The sequence below is a fragment of the Procambarus clarkii genome, chromosome 75 (genome assembly GCF_040958095.1).
Source record: "Procambarus clarkii isolate CNS0578487 chromosome 75, FALCON_Pclarkii_2.0, whole genome shotgun sequence".
NCBI classification, from domain to species: domain Eukaryota; kingdom Metazoa; phylum Arthropoda; class Malacostraca; order Decapoda; family Cambaridae; genus Procambarus; species Procambarus clarkii.
In genome coordinates, this window is record NC_091224.1 from 28,640,707 (window position 1) to 28,662,248 (window position 21,542).

A 21,542-nucleotide genomic window follows, 5' to 3' on the forward strand; every position below is an offset into this window, starting at 1 on the left:
GTGGCCTGTTCATGCTGTTATGATGTTCATGTACTATGTACTGCTCTCTTGTTACAGCCGCTACGATTACTGAACTGCGAATTAGGCTCAGTCTGAATACAGATAGGAAGGTCAGCATAATTAAACCTATTATAGGTTAGGTAATAATTGTAATTACGAAGCAATAAGATGCTTATCTTAAGATACTAACAAGGTTAGGTAAGGTCGGTGTTTTCTATGAATCTTTTTAGGGGTATCTATTATGTTAAGTATGTCACCTATGCACATATTTAATAAGTCAATATTGACTTATTAAATTTGCGAGAACGGGTTGAATTAAACTTATCACTAGGAGCATACACGTTAAAGATATTGAGGGCAGAGTTCCCCCACGTAGATCCTCACGCCATGATACTGAAGCCCTCCGGTTGACACGGCTGGTGAGGAAGGGACTTCACGCCATGATACTGAAGCCCTCCGGTTGACACGGCTGGTGAGGAAGGGACTTCACGCCATGATACTGAAGCCCTCCGGTTGACACGGCTGGTGAGGAAGGGAATTCACGCCATGATACTGAAGCCCTCCGGTTGACTCGGCTGGTGAGGAAGGGACTTCACACCATGATACTGAAGCCCTCCGGTTGACACGGCTGGTGAGGAAGGGACTTCACGCCATGATACTGAAGCCCTCCGGTTGACACGGCTGGTGAGGAAGGGACTTCACACCATGATACTGAAGCCCTCCGGTTGACACGGCTGGTGAGGAAGGGACTTCACGCCATGATACTGAAGCCCTCCGGTTGACACGGCTGGTGAGGAAGGGACTTCACACCATGATACTGAAGCCCTCCGGTTGACACGGCTGGTGAGGAAGGGACTTCACGCCATGATACTGAAGCCCTCCGGTTGACACGGCTGGTGAGGAAGGGACTTCACGCCATGATACTGAAGCCCTCCGGTTGACACGACTGGTGAGGAAGGGACTTCACGCCATGATACTGAAGCCCTCCGGTTGACTCGGCTGGTGAGGAAGGGACTTCACGCCATGATACTGAAGCCCTCCGGTTGACACGGCTGGTGAGGAAGGGACTTCACGCCATGATACTGAAGCCCTCCGGTTGACACGACTGGTGAGGAAGGGACTTCACGCCATGATACTGAAGCCCTCCGGTTGACACGACTGGTGAGGGACTTCATAACATACAAAATACAAGAGTGACTGAATTTAAGATTATAGACAACAAAGGAGGGTAATTTAGGGGGTGGAGACCTGGTGGGAACTCTGCACTCCTGAAGGCAGACGACATCAATGGGCTGGGTCGTCACTCTGTGGTGGAGATCAGGAAGTCTTTTCCTCAGTGATGCTATGTTCCAACTGAGGATACGAAGCACCGTTGTATTGGGGGAGTTTGTGGAGGGAAAATACTTTATATTTAATTATTAGTCCCCAAAAGCTTTTGTGTGTGTTTGTGTAAGTTACTGTCCCTTCCCGCCAAACACACACCGAAACTACGACGTTGGTACAACGTTCGAACAAGTTTTAACACCGCCTAACCAGTTATAACAACCAATATAGCAAGTTGTAACAACGTTCTAATACGTCATAAACACGTTAAGCCAAGATGTAACAACTTTATTACAAGTTGTAACAAGCGGAAAATAGAGACAGTTTCGGTGTGTGTTTGCAGGGTTGGCTCTGCTGTGTATCACTCCTGGTATCCCTCTAAGTTCTGTGACACAGCTGACTGCAAGACAATACAGCTGCAATACACGTGCTGTGTATCACTCCTGGTATCCCTCTAAGTTCTGTGACACAGCTGACTGCAAGACAATACAGCTGCAATACACGTGCTGTGTATCACTCCTGGTATCCCTCTAAGTTCTGTGATACAGCTGACTGCAAGACAATACAGCTGCAATACACGTGCTGTGTATCACTCCTGGTATCCCTCTAAGTTCTGTGATACAGCTGACTGCAAGACAATACAGCTGCAATACACGTGCTGTGTATCACTCCTGGTATCCCTCTAAGTTCTGTGATACAGCTGACTGCAAGACAATACAGCTGCAATACACGTGCTGTGTATCACTCCTGGTATCCCTCTAAGTTCTGTGACACAGCTGACTGCAAGACAATACAGCTGCAATACACGTGCTGTGTATCACTCCTGGTATCCCTCTAAGTTCTGTGATACAGCTGACTGCAAGACAATACAGCTGCAATACACGTGCTGTGTATCACTCCTGGTATCCCTCTAAGTTCTGTGATACAGCTGACTGCAAGACAATACAGCTGCAATACACGTGCTGTGTATCACTCCTGGTATCCCTCTAAGTTCTGTGATACAGCTGACTGCAAGACAATACAGCTGCAATACACGTGCTGTGTATCACTCCTGGTATCCCTCTAAGTTCTGTGACACAGCTGACTGCAAGACAATACACCTGCAATACACCGTCTCTCGTTTCTTTGTCAATGACATTGTTACTTATGAACTCTTTGACATTTGTTTTTTAAGGATTTGGGGAACACTTTTTAATAGGATGTCAATTTCCGCGGGTTCTAGCCGCGATATATCAAGCACATATATCGCAGCTAGAACCCGCGGAAATTGACTTCATGTGACTTCACTTCATCTAAACACCTATGTTCCCATCACGGCATCCACTAGCCCCCTTACAGATGTTGTGCTCAAGAACTACAGTGTTCCCATCACGGCATCCACTAGCCCCCTTACAGATGTTGTGCTCAAGAACTACAGTGTTCCCATCACGGCATCCACTAGCCCCCTTACAGATGTTGTGCTCAAGACCTACAGTGTTCCCATCACGGCATCCACTAGCCCCCTTACAGATGTGCTCAAGAACTACAGTGTTCCCATCACGGCATCCACTAGCCCCCTTACAGATGTGCTCAAGACCTACAGTGTTCCCATCACGGCATCCACTAGCCCCCTTACAGATGTTGTGCTCAAGAACTACAGTGTTCCCATCACGGCATCCACTAGCCCCCTTACAGATGTTGTGCTCAAGAACTACAGTGTTCCCATCACGGCATCCACTAGCCCCCTTACAGATGATGTGCTCAAGAACTACAGTGTTCCCATCACGGCATCCACTAGCCCCCTTACAGATGTTGTGCTCAAGAACTACAGTGTTCCCATCACGGCATCCACTAGCCCCCTTACAGATGATGTGCTCAAGAACTACAGTGTTCCCATCACGGCATCCACTAGCCCCCTTACAGATGTTGTGCTCAAGAACTACAGTGTTCCCATCACGGCATCCACTAGCCCCCTTACAGATGTTGTGCTCAAGAACTACAGTGTTCCCATCACGGCATCCACTAGCCCCCTTACAGATGTTGTGCTCAAGAACTACAGTGTTCCCATCACGGCATCCACTAGCCCCCTTACAGATGTTGTGCTCAAGACCTACAGTGTTCCCATCACGGCATCCACTAGCCCCCTTACAGATGTGCTCAAGAACTACAGTGTTCCCATCACGGCATCCACTAGCCCCCTTACAGATGTGCTCAAGAACTACAGTGTTCCCATCACGGCATCCACTAGCCCCCTTACAGATGTGCTCAAGACCTACAGTGTTCCCATCACGGCATCCACTAGCCCCCTTACAGATGTTGTGCTCAAGAACTACAGTGTTCCCATCACGGCATCCACTAGCCCCCTTACAGATGTTGTGCTCAAGAACTACAGTGTTCCCATCACGGCATCCACTAGCCCCCTTACAGATGTTGTGCTCAAGAACTACAGTGTTCCCATCACGGCATCCACTAGCCCCCTTACAGATGTTGTGCTCAAGACCTACAGTGTTCCCATCACGGCATCCACTAGCCCCCTTACAGATGTTGTGCTCAAGAACTACAGTGTTCCCATCACGGCATCCACTAGCCCCCTTACAGATGTGCTCAAGACCTACAGTGTTCCCATCACGGCATCCACTAGCCCCCTTACAGATGTGCTCAAGAACTACAGTGTTCCCATCACGGCATCCACTAGCCCCCTTACAGATGTGCTCAAGACCTACAGTGTTCCCATCACGGCATCCACTAGCCCCCTTACAGATGTTGTGCTCAAGACCTACAGTGTTCCCATCACGGCATCCACTAGCCCCCTTACAGATGTTGTGCTCAAGAACTACAGTGTTCCCATCACGGCATCCACTAGCCCCCTTACAGATGTTGTGCTCAAGAACTACAGTGTTCCCATCACGGCATCCACTAGCCCCCTTACAGATGTTGTGCTCAAGAACTACAGTGTTCCCATCACGGCATCCACTAGCCCCCTTACAGATGTGCTCAAGAACTACAGTGTTCCCATCACTGCATCCACTAGCCCCCTTACAGATGATGTGCTCAAGACCTACAGTGTTCCCATCACGGCATCCACTAGCCCCCTTACACATGATGTGCTCAAGACCTACAGTGTTCCCATCACGGCATCCACTAGCCCCCTTACACATGATGTGCTCAAGACCTACAGTGTTCCCATCACGGCATCCACTAGCCCCCTTACAGATGTGCTCAAGAACTACAGTGTTCCCATCACGGCATCCACTAGCCCCCTTACACATGATGTGCTCAAGAACTACAGTGTTCCCATCACGGCATCCACTAGCCCCCTTACACATGATGTGCTCAAGACCTACAGTGTTCCCATCACGGCATCCACTAGCCCCCTTACACATGATGTGCTCAAGAACTACAGTGTTCCCATCACGGCATCCACTAGCCCCCTTACACATGATGTGCTCAAGAACTACAGTGTTCCCATCACGGCATCCACTAGCCCCCTTACACATGATGTGCTCAAGAACTACAGTGTTCCCATCACGGCATCCACTAGCCCCCTTACACATGATGTGCTCAAGAACTACAGTGTTCCCATCACGGCATCCACTAGCCCCCTTACACATGATGTGCTCAAGAACTACAGTGTTCCCATCACGGCATCCACTAGCCCCCTTACAGATGTTGTGCTCAAGAACTACAGTGTTCCCATCACGGCATCCACTAGCCCCCTTACAGATGTTGTGCTCAAGAACTACAGTGTTCCCATCACGGCATCCACTAGCCCCCTTACACATGATGTGCTCAAGAACTACAGTGTTCCCATCACGGCATCCACTAGCCCCCTTACAGATGTTGTGCTCAAGACCTACAGTGTTCCCATCACGGCATCCACTAGCCCCCTTACAGATGTTGTGCTCAAGAACTACAGTGTTCCCATCACGGCATCCACTAGCCCCCTTACAGATGTTGTGCTCAAGAACTACAGTGTTCCCATCACGGCATCCACTAGCCCCCTTACACATGATGTGCTCAAGAACTACAGTGTTCCCATCACGGCATCCACTAGCCCCCTTACAGATGTTGTGCTCAAGAACTACAGTGTTCCCATCACGGCATCCACTAGCCCCCTTACAGATGTTGTGCTCAAGAACTACAGTGTTCCCATCACGGCATCCACTAGCCCCCTTACACATGATGTGCTCAAGAACTACAGTGTTCCCATCACGGCATCCACTAGCCCCCTTACACATGATGTGCTCAAGAACTACAGTGTTCCCATCACGGCATCCACTAGCCCCCTTACACATGATGTGCTCAAGAACTACAGTGTTCCCATCACGGCATCCACTAGCCCCCTTACACATGATGTGCTCAAGAACTACAGTGTTCCCATCACGGCATCCACTAGCCCCCTTACAGATGTGCTCAAGAACTACAGTGTTCCCATCACGGCATCCACTAGCCCCCTTACACATGATGTGCTCAAGAACTACAGTGTTCCCATCACGGCATCCACTAGCCCCCTTACAGATGTGCTCAAGACCTACAGTGTTCCCATCACGGCATCCACTAGCCCCCTTACACATGATGTGCTCAAGACCTACAGTGTTCCCATCACGGCATCCACTAGCCCCCTTACAGATGTGCTCAAGACCTACAGTGTTCCCATCACGGCATCCACTAGCCCCCTTACACATGATGTGCTCAAGAACTACAGTGTTCCCATCACGGCATCCACTAGCCCCCTTACAGATGTTGTGCTCAAGAACTACAGTGTTCCCATCACGGCATCCACTAGCCCCCTTACACATGATGTGCTCAAGAACTACAGTGTTCCCATCACGGCATCCACTAGCCCCCTTACAGATGTTGTGCTCAAGAACTACAGTGTTCCCATCACGGCATCCACTAGCCCCCTTACAGATGTGCTCAAGAACTACAGTGTTGTTGTTCTTACAGATTCCACGTTGGAGGAGCAGTTGCATGTATCCGCACTTTGTCATGCCAGTGACACTGCTCTTATCATGCCAGTGACACTGCTCTTATCATGCCAGTGACACTGCTCTTATCATGCCAGTGACACTGCTCTTATCATGCCAGTGACACTGCTCTTATCATGCCAGTGACACTGCTCTTATCATGCCAGTGACACTGCTCTTATCATGCCAGTGACACTGCTCTTATCATGCCAGTGACACTGCTCTTATCGTTGCCTCAACGAAAGGGTTTGTTTGGTCAGATTTTCTGTGATTTTGGTGAAAACTTTGAAGTGGAAGACAAAAATGGTGAGAATGGAGTTACTGCAATGGTTGCAGGCATAACGAAAGAGGAAAATAGCGTTGTCACTTGCTTGGACGAATCTCGACATGGACTTGAAGATGGAGATTATGTAACTTTTTCTGAAGTACAAGGAATGACAGAACTTAATGGTTGCAAGCCTCTCAAGATAAAGGTATTGGGACCCTTCACCTTCAGCATTGATGACACCACCCAGTACTCTGACTACATTAGGGCAGGCATCGTTACCCAAATGAAGATGCCACAGAAAATGAACTTCAAGCAAATGGAAACATCTATGGAAGTACTAGAGTTTGTGATAGATGATTTTGCTAAATTTGACAGACCTGGGATGCTTCACATTGCTTTCCAGACCCTGCATGCATATGTTAAAGAAAATTGGGGTAGCACCTATACCATGGAGTAATGATGATGCAATTGATTTTCTGAATCAATTCAAGGACATCAATGTTGCCAGCCCTGCCAAGGTAAAGGATTTAGATAAAGATTTGATCAAACAATATGCAAAGATTTCTGCTGGTGGCTTTGCTCCCATTGATGCTGTAATTGGTGGCATAGTGGCACAGGTGGTGATGAAGGCAAGCTCTGGTAAATTTAATTCTATTAAACAATGGCTTTATTTTGATGCTCTCGAATGCATTCCTGAAGACTTATCTGTCCTTACTGAAACAGAGTGCTCCCAAACAGGTAGTAGATATGATACTTAAATTGCCATCTTTGGGCAGGAGTTTCAGAAGAAATTAGGCAGCCAAAAGTACTTTGTGGTTTGTGCTGGTACCATTGGATGTGAATTGTTAAAAAAAAACTATGCTATGTTGGGACTTGGTGCTGGTGAAGGAGGTCAGGTTGAAGTCACAGACATGGATCTTACTGAGAAAAGTAATCTGAACAGGCAATTCCTCTTCCGTCCATGGGATGTTCAGAAACCGAAGTCAGATACTGCTGCAGCAGCAAAAAAGAAAATGAATCCACGGGTTAACATTATTGCCCATCAGAATAGAGTTGGTCCAGAAACTGAAAGTGTGTATGATGACAGTTTGAGCCCCTAAATGGTGTTACAAATGCTCTTGATAATGTAGAAGCTAGATTGTACATGGACAGACACTGTGTCTGAAAGCCTGTTTTAGAGTCTGGCACCTTGGGAACTACAGGCAATGTTCAAGTTGTGGTACCACATTTGATAAGAGTCGTATGGTTCATCATAGGACCCTCCAGAAAAGTCCATTCCTATTTGTACACTAAAGAACTTCCCGAATGCCATTGAACATACACTCCAGTGGGCACGTGACATGTTTGAAGGAGAGTTTCAATAAGCTGCTGAAAATGCAGCTCAGTACCTTCAGGATCCTGAGTTTACGGAAAGAGCACTGAAGCTACCTGGTTCCCAGCCCATGGAGACACTTGACAGTGTTAAGCGTGCGCTTGTAGACGATCGACCACAGTCATTTGAGGATTGTGTACTCTTCAGCAAACACTTTGCTGAACAATTTCACAATCAGATAGTACAACTTCTTTATAACTTCCCTAAAGATCAAACCACTTTAAGTGGGGAACCATTCTGGTCTGGTCCCAAGAGGTACCCTCATGCTCTCGATTTTAACGGTAATAATGAATTGAATCTCGACTATATTGTTGCAGCTGCTAACTTGAAAGCAGAGGTCTATGGCTGGACTCAAATACTTGATCGTCAAGTTATTTCTGATATTGTTAGTAAAATTTATATCCCCAAAGTTTGTTGCTAGATCAGGAGTTAAGATTGCCGTCACGGATGCAGAAGCAGAAGCTCAAAGTAATCAAATAGACAGTGAGCGAATTTGATATCTTCAAGCAGCTATCCCACCAGCCAACAGTTTTGGTACTCTTAATAAGCTCACTCCACTTGATTTTGGAAAAGACGGCGATACTAACTTCCACATGGATTTCATTGTTGCTGCATCTAACTTGTGTGCAGAAAATTATGATATTGACCCGGCTGATCGTCACAAGAGCAAGATGATTGCAGGCAAGATTATTCCTGCCATCTTCTTGAGGTTATCTTGAGATGATTTCGGGGCTTTAGTGTCTCCGCGGCCCGGTCCTCGACCAGGCCTCCACCCCCAGGAAGCAGCCCGTGACAGCTGACTAACACCCAGGTACCTATTTTACTGCTAGGTAACAGGGGCATAGGGTGAAAGAAACTTTGCCCATTGTTTCTCGCCGGCGCCCGGGATCGAACACGGGACCACAGAATCACAAGTCCAGTGTGCTGTCCGCTCGGCCGACCGGCTCCCATTGCCACAACTACGGCACTAATATCTGGTCTTGTGAGTTTGGAGCTCATCAAATCGGTTCAGGGGCACAATGAACTTCACGTTATTGAACTTGAATGTTATTTCAAAAATGGTTTTGTTACTTTAGCTCTGTCATTCCTTGGCTTCTCCAAACCTATTCCCGCCCCAACTAATCAGTACTACGACAAAGAATGAGAAAGCAGCTGAGGAACTCAACCAGTTGTTAGGAAAGCGAATTGCTGAAGATGACAAGAAGATTAATGGAGTATCCAAGAAGCGTCGCTCTCAAGTGGAGACAACACCGTATGAGCTTAGATTAATAGAAGATTTGCCAGGAATAGTTGTCCATATTATAGAGACCTTCGAAGCGTGTACACATAAAGTGGCTGTACCCCCAGGAGAAATGTATATTCCACTTCAACTTGTCAAAGAAAAACCAGCAAAGTTATATTAATTTAGACTGGCCCCTTTCCAGAAAGGGTCCAGTCATATTATGCCATATTATGTATTGATAATAATCAGTCGGTATTGGTTTCCACTCACACATAGGCTGGTAAAACAGTGCTTGCCGAGTATGCAGTTGCCGTGTTTCCACTCACACATAGGCTGGTAAAACAGTGCTTGCCGAGTATGCAGTTGCCGTGTGTTTACAGAACAAGCAGAGTATATACATATATTCATTATACATTATATATACAACTCCCATCAAGGCTTTGAGTAATCAGAAATACTGAGATTTTAGCGATGAATTCACCGATGTGAGTCTGTTAACTGGTGACGTAACTATCTAACTAGCCAGAGCTTGTCGACAACGGACGTCGACTTGGTAGCATGTTCGAGCGGTGTTAGTACTCAAATTGTATGACGGTTGGGATATATCCAATCACAGTCGAGTAGACCTCTGAGGTCATTCCCTACTGAGAGCTGGTACTAGCCGCTCTGGTGGCAAGCCAGCATTCTCACCAGACCAGAGTAAGTAGGACCTCGGCAGGTCCTACTTACACTGTTGCCTTTTACTCAATAAACTGCTGAAGTGAACTACTGCGTATTCTCTACAACCGAGCAAGCACCATACATCTAAAGGTAAAGAATACTTGGACTTGTGTTGACAAGTACCTCAGAGGCGGGAAGACACCGACACGACGGGAGATGAGGACACCAGAGTCCGGATGTGATTGTGGTTGGGCCGGATATATGGGAGCGAGTCCCCAATGGACACAAAAACCAAGAGTAATGGTAAATCAGTCTTGAATCAACGTTACTCTTGGATACTGTGCCCACTGGAACGCTACAAATACCCCCGAGCTGTTGTTGGGTCACACGTTCAGGCGTCCGCCAACTTTCTCCAAATACGGCGAGTCTGTTTGCAATTCTTAAACAGCTCCCAAAGCACAATACAGTTGTTTGTAACAATAATAACAGTGCAGTTTCAAAGCTCGTCAACAGTTGAATATATGTAAACAATGGTACCATGGTTCAGGAAAGACATTACAGTTTTCGTAAGGTAATGCGTGACTGCTTGAAGCTGTCGGAAAAACCGACACCATTTACTACCATTTAATACAATAGGCAGATAATATTGTTGCTGGATTGTACTAACAAATTAACTCGTAGAAGACGTGGCACAGTGGAATTTTCCTCCCATAGAAAACGAGATATCATTGTCACACGTCGCTATTAAATTCACCAGACAAATTTAGTTGGGAACATTTTTAATACAGCAGTCTTTGGGCTGTAAACATCATAAAAACATCTCACTTGAATCAACTTAATTATTAGTACCAAAGTAGAGTAAATGTAGGCCCTCTATCCACTTTGATAAAACGCATCTGTAGAACAAGAGATTCGGTCAGTGGGAGGGAGGCCTCAATTAGTCAGCCATTGTTATTTTTTTTTTTTTTGAGATATATACAAGAGTTGTTACATTCTTGTAGAGCCACTAGTACGCGTAGCGTTTCGGGCAGGTCCCTGGAATACGATCCCCGCCGCGAAGAATCGTTGTTACAACCAAGTACACATTTTACTGTTGAGTTAAACAGAGGCTATAGTTAAGGATTTGCGCCCAGTAAATCCTCCCCGGCCAGGACACGAACCCATGACAAAGCGCTCGCGGAACGCCAGGCGAGTGTCTTACCACTTCCCCACGGAGACTAAATTTTATCAACAACGTCTCGAGTGGAACTCACTTCAAGTTCCACAGAAACTTCCTTAGACGAAGTGTTATGAGGAGCAAAGTACTTCCATTTTCAACACGCAGTCATCATCTTCAAAAAAGAAAGTGTCCAATTCCGCAATCTTATCTCGTCATTCCTGGCCAGCAATGTTAGGTAGATAGGGGGGTAGAAATAGCCTAAGCTACTCTATCCCTTTGAGATGTATTTCTTTCTTATCTCAATAAACATACTTGAACTTGAACTTGATAGGATTATTTCGGTTAGGACACAAATCGAGACACAAAAAAGTGAGCAATATTCTCATCTCTTTATTTAAATTGGGAATATTTCCTCTGATATAGCTTCATATTAGGATTACTGTTATTATTTGTGAGTGACTTCTATTCCACGACTTCTATTCCACCTTTGACAGGTGGACCAGAAGAGGGAACAGAATACAGTATAGGGAGCCGGTCGGCCGAGCGGACAGCACGCGGGACTTGTGATCCTGGGTTCGATCCCAGGCGCCGGCGAGAAACAATGGGCAGAGTTTCTTTCACCCTATGCCCCTGTTACCTAGCAGTAAAATAGGTACCTGGGTGTTAGTCAGCTGTCACGGGCTGCTTCCTGGGGGTGGAGGCCTGGTCGAGGACCGGGCCGCGGGGACACTAAAAGCCCCGAAATCATCTCAAGATAACCTCAAGATCTCAAGATAGTTACCTGGGACCACCAGTACATGTGTTGTAGGTAACCCCACAAAGTGCATCGATTGCCGTGTTCATCCTTGTTCATAACTGGTTAACTAGGCCTCTACCATACAGATAAAGATAAGCTGTAGTTAATTTAAGTTACCTGTGAAGTCTAATACCGTAGTGAATATCTACTAATCAATAATTTTGATTGAAAGATTATATATGTAAATAATTTATTAAACCCCTAATAATGTGTAAGGAAATCGATTTGTGGGAATTTGAAGAAATACAGTCCACTTTAAACAACAAACAGTTTGCTATCGAAACATATAAATTAACGTAAAATATAAATTACTATATAAATTAAATAAATATAAATCTCACAAGTCAATTCCCCACAGAAGCCTGTTGGCTTATGTCTGGTGTTCCCCCGCGGTCTAGTAACAGGCAAATGAAATCCCAGACGGGACAGAAGCGGTTGGGCACGTTTCTTTTCACTTGATCCATCTGTTCCCCTCGCAGTAAATAGATACCCGAGAGATAGACAATTGCTGCAGGCGATGAGTCACAATAACGTGGCTGAAGTATGTTGACTAGACCACACACTAGAAGTTGAAAGGACGACGACGTTTCGGTCCGTCCTGGACCATTCTCAAGTCGATTCACTTGAGAATTCATCGACTTGAGAATGGTCCAGGACGGACCGAAACGTCGTCGTCCCTTCAACTTCTAGTGTGTGGTCTGGTCAACATAGACAATTGCTAATAATAATAATTCTATGTGAAAATGCACACACAAGATGATACAGTGGTTAATTAGTAGTCAGATAACATGTACAGTGAACAGAGTCGTCACTGACGAGCAAAGAACTTTGGCCAAAACTTAAAATAACTCAGTTAAATTATTTATACATTTAATGGGGGCGAGAACTTAATACTAAACGTGACGCGAACTAACATATATAAGTTGTTCAAGAACTTTAGCAAATTATATACAATATATAAATTATGCTTAATGATGACCGCCGTAGACTATATTATAGAATCTATAGTTTTAGCAACAGTACAGATGCAATATTTAATGGTTATAACAATAACAGCAAAACACAAAAGTGATTTACTTAGGATGATAAGGAAATGTGAGTGATATCTGTTACATAATGTTAATTAGGTATTTCCTACTTTCTGATTTAAACTGGTTGAGAGAAATGCAACTTTTAATCTCATTAGGGAGGTCATTCCACAGTTTAGGACCGTTAATTTGCTGTGCATTTCTGCTTTGGTTGAGTCGCGATGCATGAATAGCAGACAGGTATTTCTCTCTCATGTGGTGCCCCTGGGGATCTGTTGCAGCCCTCTAGCAAGCTCTTCTCTCGTGTGGTGCCCCTGGGGGTCTATTGCAGCCCTCTAGCAAGCTCTTCTCTTGTGTGGTGCCCCTGGGAGTCTGTTGCAGCCCTCTAGCAAGCTCTTCTCTCGTGTGGTGCCCCTGGGGGTCTGTTGCAGCCCTCTAGCAAGCTCTTCTCTCGTGTGGAGCCCCTGGGGGTCTGTTGCAGCCCTCTAGCAAGCTCTTCTCTCGTGTGGTGCCCCTGGGGGTCTGTTGCAGCCCTCTAGCATGCTCTTCTCTCGTGTGGTGCCCCTGGGGGTCTGTTGCAGCCCTCTAGCAAGCTCTTCTCTCGTGTGGTGCCCCTAGGGGTCTGTTGCAGCCCTCTAGCAAGCTCTTCTCTCGTGTGGTGCCCCTGGGGGTCTATTGCAGCCCTCTAGCAAGCTCTTCTCTCGTGTGGTGCCCCTGGGGGTCTGTTGCAGCCCTCTAGCAAGCTCTTCTCTTGTGTGGTGCCCCTGGGGGTCTGTTGCAGCCCTCTAGCAAGCTCTTCTCTCGTGCGGTGCCCCTTGTGGTTTGTTGCTGCCCTCTAGCAAGCTCTTCTCTCGTGTGGTGCCCCTAGGGGTCTGTTGCAGCCCTCAAGCAAGCTCTTCTCTCGTGTGGTGCCCCTGGGGGTCTATTGCAGCCCTCTAGCAAGCTCTTTTCTTGTGTGGTGCCCCTGGGGGTCTGTTGCAGCCCTCTAGCAAGCTCTTCTCTCGTGTGGTGCCCCTGGGGGTCTGTTGCAGCCCTCTAGCAAGCTCTTCTCTCGTGTGGTGCCCCTGGGGGTCTGTTGCAGCCCTCTAGCAAGCTCTTCTCTCGTGTGGTGCCCCTGGGGGTCTGTTGCAGCCCTCTAGCAAGCGCGTCTCTCGTGTGGTGCCCCTGGGGGTCTGTTGCAGCCCTCTAGCAAGCTCTTCTCTCGTGTGGTACCCCTGGGGGTCTGTTGCTGCCCTCTAGCAAGCTCTTCTCTCGTGTGGTGCCCCTGGGGGTCTGTTGCAGCCCTCTAGCAAGCTCTTCTCTCGTGTGGTACCCCTGGGGGTCTGTTGCTGCTCTCTAGCAAGCTCTTCTCTCGTGGGGTGCCCCTGGGGGTCTGTTGCAGCCCTCTTGCAAGCGCGTCTCTCGTGTGGCGCACCTGTGGGTCTGTTGCAGCCCTCTAGCAAGCTCGTCTCTCATGTGGTGCCCCTGGGGGTCTGTTGCAGCCCTCTAGCAAGCGCGTCTCTCGTGTGGCGCACCTGTGGGTCTGTTGCAGCCCTCTAGCAAGCTCTTCTCTCGTGTGGTGCCCCTGGGGGTCTGTTGCAGCCCTCTAGCAAGCTCTTCTCTCGTGTGGTACCCCTGGGGGTCTGTTGCTGCCCTCTAGCAAGCTCTTCTCTCGTGTGGTGCCCCTGGGGGTCTGTTGCAGCCCTCTAGCAAGCTCTTCTCTCGTGTGGTACCCCTGGGGGTCTGTTGCTGCTCTCTAGCAAGCTCTTCTCTCGTGGGGTGCCCCTGGGGGTCTGTTGCAGCCCTCTAGCAAGCGCGTCTCTCGTGTGGCGCACCTGTGGGTCTGTTGCAGCCCTCTAGCAAGCTCGTCTCTCATGTGGTGCCCCTGGGGGTCTGTTGCAGCCCTCTAGCAAGCGCGTCTCTCGTGTGGCGCACCTGTGGGTCTGTTGCAGCCCTCTAGCAAGCTCTTCTCTCGTGTGGTGCCCCTGGGGGTCTGTTGCTGCCCTCTAGCAAGCTCTTCTCTCGTGTGGTGCCCCTGGGGGTCTGTTGCAGCCCTCTAGCAAGCTCTTCTCTCGTGTGGTGGTGCCCCTGGGGGTCTATTGCAGCCCTCTAGCAAGCTCTTCTCTTGTGTGGTGCCCCTGGGGGTCTGTTGCAGCCCTCTAGCAAGCTCTTCTCTCGTGTGGTGCCCCTGGGGGTCTGTTGCAGCCCTCTAGCAAGCTCTTCTCTCGTGTGGTGCCCCTGGGGGTCTGTTGCTGCCCTCTAGCAAGCTCTTCTCTCGTGTGGTGCCCCTGGGGGTCTGTTGCAGCCCTCTAGCAAGCTCTTCTCTCGTGTGGTACCCCTGGGGGTCTGTTGCTGCCCTCTAGCAAGCTCTTCTCTCGTGTGGTGCCCCTGGGGGTCTGTTGCTGCTCTCAAGCAAGCTCTTCTCTCGTGTGGTGCCCCTGGGGGTCTGTTGCAGCCCTCTAGCAAGCTCTTCTCTCGTGTGGTACCCCTGGGGGTCTGTTGCTGCCCTCTAGCAAGCTCTTCTCTCGTGTGGTGACCCTGGGGGGTCTGTTGCTGCCCTCTAGCAAGCTCTTCTCTCGTGTGGTGCCCCTCGGGGTCTGTTGCAGCCCTCTAGCAAGCGCGTCTCTCGTGTGGCGCACCTGTGGGTCTGTTGCATCCCTCTAGCAAGCTCGTCTCTCATGTGGTGCCCCTGGGGGTCTGTTGCAGCCCTCTAGCAAGCGCGTCTCTCGTGTTGCGCACCTGTGGGTCTGTTGCAGCCCTCTAGCAAGCTCTTCTCTCGTGTGGTGCCCCTGGGGGTCTGTTGCTGCCCTCTAGCAAGTTCTTCTCTCGTGTGGTGCCCCTGGGGGTCTGTTGCAGCCCTCTAGCAAGCTCTTCTCTCTCTCGTGTGGTGCCCCTGGGGGTCTGTTGCTGCCCTCTAGCAAGCTCTTCTCTCGTGTGGTGCCCCTGGGGGTCTGTTGCTGCCCTCTAGTAAGCTATTCTCTCTCTCGTGTGGTGCCCCTGGGGGTCTGTTGCTGCCCTCTACCAAGGTCTTCTCTCGTGTGGTGCCCCTGGGGGTCTGTTGCTGCCCTCTAGCAAACTCTTCTCTCGTGTGGTGCCCCTAGGGGTATGTTGCAGCCCTCTAGCAAGCGTTTCTCTCGTGTGGTGCCCCTGGAGGTCTGTTTCAGCCCTCTAGCAATCTCTTCTCTCGTGTGGTGCCCCTGGGGGTCTGTTGCAGCCCTCTTGCAAGTTCTTCTCTCTAGTGTGGTGCCCCTGGGGGTCTGTTGCTGCCCTCTAGCAAGCTCTTCTCTCTCTCGTGTGGTGCCCCTGGGGGTCTGTTGCTGCCCTCTAGCAAGCTCTTCTCTCGTGTGTTGCCCCTGGGGGTCTGTTGCAGCCCTCTAGCAAGCTCTTCTCTCGTGTGGTACCCCTGGGGGTCTGTTGCTGCTCTCTAGCAAGCTCTTCTCTCGTGGGGTGCCCCTGGGGGTCTGTTGCAGCCCTCTTGCAAGCGCGTCTCTCGTGTGGCGCACCTGTGGGTCTGTTGCAGCCCTCTAGCAAGCTCGTCTCTCATGTGGTGCCCCTGGGGGTCTGTTGCAGCCCTCTAGCAAGCGCGTCTCTCGTGTGGCGCACCTGTGGGTCTGTTGCAGCCCTCTAGCAAGCTCTTCTCTCGTGTGGTGCCCCTGGGGGTCTGTTGCTGCCCTCTAGCAAGCTCTTCTCTCGTGTGGTGCCCCTGGGGGTCTGTTGCAGCCCTCTAGCAAGCTCTTCTCTCGTGTGGTACCCCTGGGGGTCTGTTGCTGCCCTCTAGCAAGCTCTTCTCTCGTGTGGTGCCCCTGGGGGTCTGTTGCAGCCCTCTAGCAAGCTCTTCTCTCGTGTGGTACCCCTGGGGGTCTGTTGCTGCTCTCTAGCAAGCTCTTCTCTCGTGGGGTGCCCCTGGGGGTCTGTTGCAGCCCTCTAGCAAGCGCGTCTCTCGTGTGGCGCACCTGTGGGTCTGTTGCAGCCCTCTAGCAAGCTCGTCTCTCATGTGGTGCCCCTGGGGGTCTGTTGCAGCCCTCTAGCAAGCGCGTCTCTCGTGTGGCGCACCTGTGGGTCTGTTGCAGCCCTCTAGCAAGCTCTTCTCTCGTGTGGTGCCCCTGGGGGTCTGTTGCTGCCCTCTAGCAAGCTCTTCTCTCGTGTGGTGCCCCTGGGGGTCTGTTGCAGCCCTCTAGCAAGCTCTTCTCTCGTGTGGTGGTGCCCCTGGGGGTCTATTGCAGCCCTCTAGCAAGCTCTTCTCTTGTGTGGTGCCCCTGGGGGTCTGTTGCAGCCCTCTAGCAAGCTCTTCTCTCGTGTGGTGCCCCTGGGGGTCTGTTGCAGCCCTCTAGCAAGCTCTTCTCTCGTGTGGTGCCCCTGGGGGTCTGTTGCTGCCCTCTAGCAAGCTCTTCTCTCGTGTGGTGCCCCTGGGGGTCTGTTGCAGCCCTCTAGCAAGCTCTTCTCTCGTGTGGTACCCCTGGGGGTCTGTTGCTGCCCTCTAGCAAGCTCTTCTCTCGTGTGGTGCCCCTGGGGGTCTGTTGCTGCTCTCAAGCAAGCTCTTCTCTCGTGTGGTGCCCCTGGGGGTCTGTTGCAGCCCTCTAGCAAGCTCTTCTCTCGTGTGGTACCCCTGGGGGTCTGTTGCTGCCCTCTAGCAAGCTCTTCTCTCGTGTGGTGACCCTGGGGGGTCTGTTGCTGCCCTCTAGCAAGCTCTTCTCTCGTGTGGTGCCCCTCGGGGTCTGTTGCAGCCCTCTAGCAAGCGCGTCTCTCGTGTGGCGCACCTGTGGGTCTGTTGCATCCCTCTAGCAAGCTCGTCTCTCATGTGGTGCCCCTGGGGGTCTGTTGCAGCCCTCTAGCAAGCGCGTCTCTCGTGTTGCGCACCTGTGGGTCTGTTGCAGCCCTCTAGCAAGCTCTTCTCTCGTGTGGTGCCCCTGGGGGTCTGTTGCTGCCCTCTAGCAAGTTCTTCTCTCGTGTGGTGCCCCTGGGGGTCTGTTGCAGCCCTCTAGCAAGCTCTTCTCTCTCTCGTGTGGTGCCCCTGGGGGTCTGTTGCTGCCCTCTAGCAAGCTCTTCTCTCGTGTGGTGCCCCTGGGGGTCTGTTGCTGCCCTCTAGTAAGCTATTCTCTCTCTCGTGTGGTGCCCCTGGGGGTCTGTTGCTGCCCTCTACCAAGGTCTTCTCTCGTGTGGTGCCCCTGGGGGTCTGTTGCTGCCCTCTAGCAAACTCTTCTCTCGTGTGGTGCCCCTAGGGGTATGTTGCAGCCCTCTAGCAAGCGTTTCTCTCGTGTGGTGCCCCTGGAGGTCTGTTTCAGCCCTCTAGCAATCTCTTCTCTCGTGTGGTGCCCCTGGGGGTCTGTTGCAGCCCTCTTGCAAGTTCTTCTCTCTAGTGTGGTGCCCCTGGGGGTCTGTTGCTGCCCTCTAGCAAGCTCTTCTCTCTCTCGTGTGGTGCCCCTGGGGGTCTGTTGCTGCCCTCTAGCAAGCTCTTCTCTCGTGTGTTGCCCCTGGGGGTCTGTTGCAGCCCTCTAGCAAGCTCTTCTCTCGTGTGGTGCCCCTGGGGGTCTGTTGCAGCCCTCTAGCAAGCTCTTCTCTCGTGTGGTGCCCCTGGGGGTCTGTTGCAGCCCTCTAGCAAGCTCTTCTCTCGTGTGGTGCCCCTGGGGGTCTGTTGCTGCCCTCTAGCAAGCTCTTCTCTCGTGTGGTGCCCCTGGGGGTCTGTTGCTGCCCTCTAGCAAGCTCTTCTCTCGTGTGGTGCCCCTGGGGGTCTGTTGCAGCCCTCTAGCAAGCTCTTCTCTCGTGTGGTACCCCTGGGGGTCTGTTGCTGCCCTCTAGCAAGCTCTTCTCTCGTGTGGTGACCCTGGGGGGTCTGTTGCTGCCCTCTAGCAAGCTCTTCTCTCGTGTGGTACCCCTGGGGGTCTGTTGCAGCCCTCTAGCAAGCTCTTCTCTCGTGTGGTACCCCTGGGGGTCTGTTGCTGCCCTATAGCAAGCTCTTCTCTCGTGTGGTGCCCCTGGGGGTCTGTTGCTGCCCTCTAGCAAGCTCTTCTCTCGTGTGGTGCCCCTGGGGGTCTGTTGCAGCCCTCTAGCAAGCTCTTCTCTCGTGTGGTACCCCTGGGGGTCTGTTGCTGCCCTCTAGCAAGCTCTTCTCTCGTGTGGTGACCCTGGGGGGTCTGTTGCTGCCCTCTAGCAAGCTCTTCTCTCGTGTGGTGCCCCTGGGGGTCTGTTGCAGCCCTCTAGCAAGCGCGTCTCTCGTGTGGCGCACCTGTGGGTCTGTTGCAGCCCTCTATCAAGCTCGTCTCTCATGTGGTGCCCCTGGGGGTCTGTTGCAGCCCTCTAGCAAGCGCGTCTCTCGTGTTGCGCACCTGTGGGTCTGTTACAGCCCTCTAGCAAGCTCTTCTCTCGTGTGGTGCCCCTGGGGGTCTGTTGCTGCCCTCTAGCAAGCTCTTCTCTCGTGTGGTGCCCCTGGGGGTCTGTTGCAGCCCTCTAGCAAGCTCTTCTCTCTCTCGTGTGGTGCCCCTGGGGGTCTGTTGTTGCCCTCTAGCAAGCTCTTCTCTCGTGTGGTGCCCCTGGGGGTCTGTTGCTGCCCTCTAGCAAGCTCTTCTCTCTCTCGTGTGGTGCCCCTGGGGGTCTGTTGCTGCCCTCTACCAAGCTCTTCTCTCGCGTGGTGCCCCTGGGGGTCTGTTGCTGCCCTCTAGCAAACTCTTCTCTCGTGTGGTGCCCCTAGGGGTATGTTGCAGCCCTCTAGCAAGCGTTTCTCTCGTGTAGTGCCCCTGGGGGTCTGTTTCAGCCCTCTAGCAAGCTCTTCTCTCGTGTGGTGCCCCTGGGGGTCTGTTGCAGCCCACTTGCAAGTTCTTCTCTCTAGTGTGGTGCCCCTGGGGGTCTGTTGCTGCCCTCTAGCAAGCTCTTCTCTCTCTCGTGTGGTGCCCCTGGGGGTCTGTTGCTGCCCTCTAGCAAGCTCTTCTCTCGTGTGGTGCCCCTGGGGGTCTGTTGCAGCCCTCTAGCAAGCTCTTCTCTCGTGTGGTGCCCCTGGGGGTCTGTTGCAGCCCTCTAGCAAGCTCTTCTCTCGTGTGGTGCCCCTGGGGGTCTGTTGCTGCCCTCTAGCAAGCTCTTCTCTCGTGTGGTGCCCCCTGGGGGTCTGTTGCAGCCCTCTAGCAAGCTCTTCTCTCGTGTGGTGTCCCTGGGGGTCTGTTGCAGCCCTCTAGCAAGCTCTTCTCTCGTGTGGTGCCCCTGGGGGTCTGTTGTAGCCCTCTAGCAAGCTCTTCTCTCGTGTGGTACCCCTGGGGGTCTGTTGCAGCCCTCTAGCAAGCTCGTCTCTCGTGTGGTGTCCCTGGGGGTCTGTTGCAGCCCTCTAGCAAGCTCTTCTCTCGTGTGGTGCCCCTGGGGGTCTGTTGCAGCCCTCTAGCAAGCTCTTCTCTCGTGTGGTGCCCCTGGGGGTCTGTTGCAGCCCTCTAGCAAGCTCGTCTCTCGTGTGGTTCCCCTCGGGGTCTGTTGCAGGCCTCTAGCAAGCTCTTCTCTCGTGTGGTGTCCCTGGGGGTCTGTTGCAGCCCTCTAGCAAGCTCTTCTCTCGTGTGGTGTCCCTGGGGGTCTGTTGCAGCCCTCTAGCAAGCTCTTCTCTCATGTGGTGCCCCTGGGGGTATGTTGCAGCCCTCTAGCAAGCGCGTCCCTCGTGTTGCGCACCTGTGGGTCTGTTGCAGCCCTCTAGCAAGCTCTTCTCTCGTGTGGTGCCCCTGGGGGTCTGTTGCTGCCCTCTAGCAAGCTCTTCTCTCGTGTGGTGCCCCTGGGGGTCTGTTGCAGCCCTCTAGCAAGCTCTTCTCTCTCTCGTGTGGTGCCCCTGGGGGTCTGTTGCTGCCCTCTAGCAAGGTCTTCTCTCGTGTGGTGCCCCTGGGGGTCTGTTGCTGCCCTCTAGCAAGCTCTTCTCTCTCTCGTGTGGTGCCCCTGGGGGTCTGTTGCTGCCCTCTACCAAGCTCTTCTCTCGTGTGGTGCCCCTGGGGGTCTGTTGCTGCCCTCTAGCAAACTCTTCTCTCGTGTGGTGCCCCTGGGGGTCTGTTGCAGCCCTCTAGCAAGCTCTTCTCTCGTGTGGTACCCCTGGGGGTCTGTTGCTGCCCTATAGCAAGCTCTTCTCTCGTGTGGTGCCCCTGGGGGTCTGTTGCTGCCCTCTAGCAAGCTCTTCTCTCGTGTGGTGCCCCTGGGGGTCTGTTGCAGCCCTCTAGCAAGCTCTTCTCTCGTGTGGTGCCCCTGGGGGTCTGTTGCAGCCCTCTAGCAAGCTCTTCTCTCGTGTGGTACCCCTGGGGGTCTGTTGCTGCCCTATAGCAAGCTCTTCTCTCGTGTGGTGCCCCTGGGGGTCTGTTGCTGCCCTCTAGCAAGCTCTTCTCTCGTGTGGTGCCCCTGGGGGTCTGTTGCTGCCCTCTAGCAAGCTCTTCTCTCTCTCGTGTGGTGCCCCTGGGGGTCTGTTGCAGCCCTCTAGCAAGCTCCTCTCTCGTGTGGTGCCCCTGGGGGTCTGTTGCAGCCCTCTAGCAAGCTCTTCTCTCGTGTGGTGCCCCTGGGGGTCTGTTGCAGCCCTCTAGCAAGCTCTTCTCTCGTGTGGTGCCCCTGGGGGTCTGTTGCTGCCCTCTAGCAAGCTCTTCTCTCGTGTGGTGCCCCCTGGGGGTCTGTTGCAGCCCTCTAGCAAGCTCTTCTCTCGTGTGGTGTCCCTGGGGGTCTGTTGCAGCCCTCTAGCAAGCTCTTCTCTCGTGTGGTGCCCCTGGGGGTCTGTTGTAGCCCTCTAGCAAGCTCTTCTCTCGTGTGGTGTCCCTGGGGGTCTGTTGCAGCCCTCTAGCAAGCTCTTCTCT

At 51.8% G+C, this 21,542-nt stretch overlaps 1 pseudogene; it reads left to right on the plus strand.

Moving 5' to 3' along the window:
- Positions 1–2,621: 2,621 nt before the first annotated feature.
- On the plus strand, positions 2,622–9,053 carry LOC138356962 (ubiquitin-like modifier-activating enzyme 1; annotated as a pseudogene).
- The last annotated feature ends 12,489 nt before the right edge of the window (positions 9,054–21,542 follow it).